This window comes from Macrobrachium nipponense, chromosome 36, assembly GCF_015104395.2.
Source record: "Macrobrachium nipponense isolate FS-2020 chromosome 36, ASM1510439v2, whole genome shotgun sequence".
Classification (NCBI taxonomy): domain Eukaryota; kingdom Metazoa; phylum Arthropoda; class Malacostraca; order Decapoda; family Palaemonidae; genus Macrobrachium; species Macrobrachium nipponense.
In genome coordinates, this window is record NC_087220.1 from 65,826,181 (window position 1) to 65,831,521 (window position 5,341).

General features: G+C 37.7%; 1 pseudogene; it reads left to right on the forward strand.

Annotated features, from left to right (window-relative positions):
• LOC135203482 (uncharacterized) overlaps nucleotides 1-4,902 on the forward strand; it is a 21,572-nt pseudogene extending 16,670 nt beyond the window's left edge.
• Nucleotides 4,903-5,341: the final 439 nt, after the last annotated feature.

Here is a 5,341-nt window from a genome sequence, read left to right on the forward strand (position 1 = left end):
ATTTTGGCGCATAAATTCTGTCATGTATTCGTATGTATAGACTTGATAAATGCTTGTATACCAGGGTTTCAGTGCTAGCATACCCATCTACATGTGTATACGTTTGTCTATATCACGTATGTGTATATTTGGATATGCCTGTATGAGTTTACGTGTTTGTATTCATATAAATATTTAAAACGAGTTTTTCGTACCATCTTTCATGCAAAATCGATTTAAACTTTTCTCCCTTGCCATCGAAAAATATAAATCCCGCCAAAAAAAGAGAAAGAGAGAGAGAGAGAGGAAGAAGAAATCTCCCATTTATCTCGTCCCACCATAATTGCTTCCTGGAAATCCTAATCGAAGACCACCGTTTTTATCCCATTAATCCTGGAACCGTTCGCTCGCCCAGAAGTCCTGCGCCTGATCTATATAGTCCCACGGGATAAGCCTAGAGGTTGGGAGAGAGGACGGGGGTTGGGATAAGGGGGAGAGTAGGGGTTGGGGAGGGGTTAAAGGAGGAGCTTAGAAACTTATTTCACAGGTCACGACGTTTCTGCAAGGATTCCTTCTCATCCCAATTGACGAGGATGATCGGGAGATGAGGATTGACGGGAGGAGGCGCCTCCTCCACGTCAGGTGACCTGGAAAACGAGGATGAGTAGGGAAACCCGCTGGAAACCGCTAGGATTCGGTACCCAGTGGTTTCTGGAATCTGTAATGGCGAAGGAGAAGGATGGAACACTTGAAAGTGATGCTGGTATTGAAGATGGTGAGAAAAGAGGAATTAAGGAAAGTAATGTGGCGATAAATTCAAGGGATGTTGAATTTCAAATTCGTGAAATGTATCAGCTTCGGGTTGGGAATAAAACCGGTTGTGACGATAAGGATTACGAAAGTAAAACCTAAATCAAATCTATAAAGAAATAAATGAGTAGGTAGTTATATGAATAAACTAATTAAAAGACGTATTTGCGTCACTTTGTGAAGTTACACCGTAACACATTTTGAAACTCAACATAGGCCTAGGTTGCCAATATTGCTCAGGATACCATTTCCGCGGCATATTTCGAAAATTGCCCGTTCTTTAAATACCCCGAGAGGCCAAGTACTCGAGATCGGGGCAGGGCATAGTGATTTAGGCATGTTTGATTAAAGTTTAATTATATTACGTTGACCTGGGCAAGGAATTAGGTATCTGATAGGTAACTGGGTTTTGTCGTAGACTCGTAGTCGTGGTCGACAAGAGTATACGCCTAGCGGGAAACCCTATCCCAAAAGACTGTCTTGCAATAGATAAATAAATAGATAAATAAAACTCCCAACCTTTTTTATTTCATTTTTAAAGGGAAAATTCAAATCCCAAGAGTTATATTGGTATGAAATTACTATACTAACAAGATCGTCCGTAGCGAGCGTACCTCCACTAACAAGTCCTTCCATAGACTTAGCGAAGAAGCTCGTACTAATGAATGTATAAGGAATTTTTACATTATTATTATTATTATTTTATTTATTTATTTATTTTTATTTTTTTTTTTTTTTTGCTCTGTCACAGTCCTCCAATTCGACTGGGTGGTATTTATAGTGTGGGGTTCCGGGTTGCATCCTGCCTCCTAAGGAGTCCATCACTTTTCTTACTATGTGTGCCGTTTCTAGGATCACACTCTTCTGCATGAGTCCTGGAGCTACTTCAGCCTCTAGTTTTTCTAGATTCCTTTTCAGGGATCTTGGGATCGTGCCTATGATTATGGGTACGATTTCCACTGGCATATCCCATATCTTTCTTATTTCTATTTTCAGATCTTGATACTTATCCATTTTTTCCCTCTCTTTCTCTTCAACTCTGGTGTCCCATGGTATTGCGACATCAATGAGTGATACTTTCTTCTTGACTTTTTCAATCAACGTCACGTCTGGTCTATTTGCACATATCACCCTATCTGTCCTGATACCATAGTCCCTGAGGATCTTTGCCTGATCGTTTTCTATCACTCCCTCAGGTTGATGCTCGTACCACTTATTACTGCAAGGTAGCTGATGTTTCTTGCACAGGCTCTAGTGGAGGGCTTTTGCCACTGAATCATGCCTCTTTTTGTACTGGTTCTGTGCAAGTGCCGGGCATTCGCTTGCTATGTGGTTTATGGTTTCATTTTTCGTATTACACTTCCTACATATGGGAGAGATGTTATTTCCATCTATCGTTCTTTGAACATATCTGGTTCTTAGGGCCTGATCTTGTGCCGCTGTTATCATTCCTTCAGTTTCCTTCTTTAGCTCTCCCCTCTGTAGCCATTGCCATGTGTCATCGCTGGCTAGTTCTTTAGTCTGTCTCATGTATTGTCCGTGCATTGGTTTGTTGTGCCAGTCCTCTGTTCTGTCTGTCATTCTCCTGTCTCTGTATATTTCTGGGTCTTTGTCTACTTTTATTAGTCCTTCTTCCCATGCACTCTTTAGCCACTCGTCTTCACTGGTTTTCAGATATTGCCCCAGTGCTCTGTTCTCGATGTTGACGCAGTCCTCTATACTTAGTAATCCTCTCCCTCCTTCCTTTCGTGTTATGTATAGTCTGTCCGTATTTGCTCTTGGGTGTAGTGCTTTGTGTATTGTCATATGTTTCCTGACCTATGCTGCGGAGTTCTGCCTTCGTCCATTCCACTATTCCTGCGCTGTATCTGATTACTGGCACCGCCCATGTGTGTATGGCTTTTATCCTATTTCCGGCGTTGAGTTTTGACTTGGGTATCGCCTTGAGTCTCTGCATATATTCTTTCCTGATCGTGTCCTTCATCTCTTTGTGTTTTATATCCCCTCCTTCCATTATTCCCAGGTATTTGTATCCAGTCTCATCTATGTTTGATGTTGCTCCCATCTGGTAGCTTTATCCCTTCAATTCTCGTTACTTTGCCTTTTTGTATGTTGACTAAGGCGCATTTTTCTATTCCAAACTCCATCCTGATGTCCCCAGATACAATCTTTACAGTCTGGATTAGGGTATCTATTTCCTTGATGCTCTTATCATACAGCTTGATGTCGCCCATGAACATCAGATGGTTGATTTTGTTGCCTCTTTTCTTGAGTTGGTACCCGGCATCCATTATTATTATTATTATTATTTTTATTATTATTATTATTATTATTATTATTATTATCATTATTATTATTAGTATCATTACTTATTATTGATTATTATTATTATTATTATGCCAAAAAGACTTGAGATAAATGCGTAGAAAAAGACTGAATGGAAGCTAAGGGACGATACAATATGGAGTTGCTGCTTTGGCTGGTTATCTACATGTCACGAATCTACTTTGGCATGATATCCACACAGGTATGCGATCTACAATTTCCAAGAAAGGCTTGTTGTGTCGTTTGTTATAACAATTTAACTACCTAATTTCCTAAGTAACAAGGTAGATTGCTCCCTAATGTCCAAAGTAATGCAAGTTGTGTCGTTTGTAAAAATATAGCTTGCTACCTAATTTCCTAATTAGTTAACTATACTCTGTTTTTTTCCATCTGTCCATCCGCCTGTGGTGTTTTTGTATTGGTAACACTGCGTCCCGGGCTAGGGATATACTTTATTTTTTTTCATCTGTCCATTGGCCGTGGTTGTTTGTAGGACACTGCGCCTGGGCTTTAGGATAGTTACATTCAGCTTACATCCAACAATAATAATAATATCCTATTTCGAATATTAACGGTGTACTTCGCGTACAGTAAATTATTAAAATACTTTTCAGTTGCAAATGTACACCCAGATATCCTTTTATTTACCTAAAACTTACACATACCGTAACTATATATATATATATATATATATATATATATATATATATATATATATATATATATATATATATATATATAGTGTTACGATACAAAAACACCACAGGCGGATGGACAGATGGAAAAAAACAGAGTATAGATAGATTGCTGTGTAGTTTGTTAAAAAATAAACCAGTCCTTTACCATTTTTATATTTAGTAGGTTTCTATAGACTATATTTCAGTTTAAATATTTCAGTCAGTAGCAAAGCCCTTAAGATGCTCGCAAAGGAATTCTACAATGAAATCAGTGACGAATCCAAGACTGGCATTTTTAAGAAGACATGGTCGTTTAGATGAAGAACAAAGTGTTTCACCATGTCAAACTTTTCGCTCCGTTCGCAAAGGCAATGCATTTTCTCACTTCACAGATTCGAATAACAAAGTAAATTGCAAGCTTTCTCTTTGTCAAATTTTAGATCTTATGTTTTATTTTTATAGAAGACCTCTCTTACCATCAGGTTCAAGGTTTAACTGGTAGAGGTACTGAAGCAATATGTGATTGGTTTAACATGTGCCGCGAAGTGTGTATAGTGATTCTTTCAGTCCAGAATCGCGGTCAAACGATAGGTACTGAGAATACAATAGAAGTCGAATGTTGCAAGGTGACCATGGAGCTCCCAATTCAACTGAAAGTGACGCTGAAGTGAGCAAGAACCGCAACCATGGAAGACGTATAGACGGTCTGTGGGTGTTTGGTTTGAAGAAAGGTTTCGGACTGCCGATATTTTCACGTTCAAAGAAGAGACCGTGAGACATTTCAACCAATCATTCAGAGAGAAGTTGCTGAAGATTCAATCATTCCTTCTGACGAATGGCCGGCGTACTCTAATTTAAAAACCAACTCAATTTCCGTCATTTCACCGTAAACCATCGGCAGAATGACGTCGATCCTAACACTGCAGCACATACACAAGCCACTGAATGATCTTGGCTTGATGCAAAGGTTCGTATACTGAAAAAAATGAGAGGCTGCAATCAAAGATCTTTTCAATCTCACATTGACTATTGGTGTTGGTGGATGCTGAGAAAAGAAGCTCCTAACCTCTTTTTAGCATTTTTAGCCGATGTGCGTGCTGTGTATCGCTAGAATATTTTTTATATTATGATATTTTTTATATAATGTAGATTTTAGCCTAAAATGAAAATAAAAACCAAATTTAGTTTTAAATTCTTCATTTTAACTAGTTCTCTATGATATTTTGTATACTGTAATGTAAATATTAGACTAAAATGAAAATAAACGAATTTTTATATTTTAATTTTATTTTTCTTTCTATGTGATATATATAAGCTATAAGTAAAAAAAATTAAACATCTGTTTTATTCAGACAAAACTGAAGGTGAATAATTGATTTTGTACGTTATAGATATTTTGACCGTAGATAACAAGCCAAAATTAATTTTGTATGTTGTAGATATTTTGACTGTAGATAACAAGCCAAAATTGATTTTGTACGTTGTAGATATTTTGACCGTAGATAACAAGCCAAAATTGATTTTGTATGTTGTAGATATTTTGACTGTAG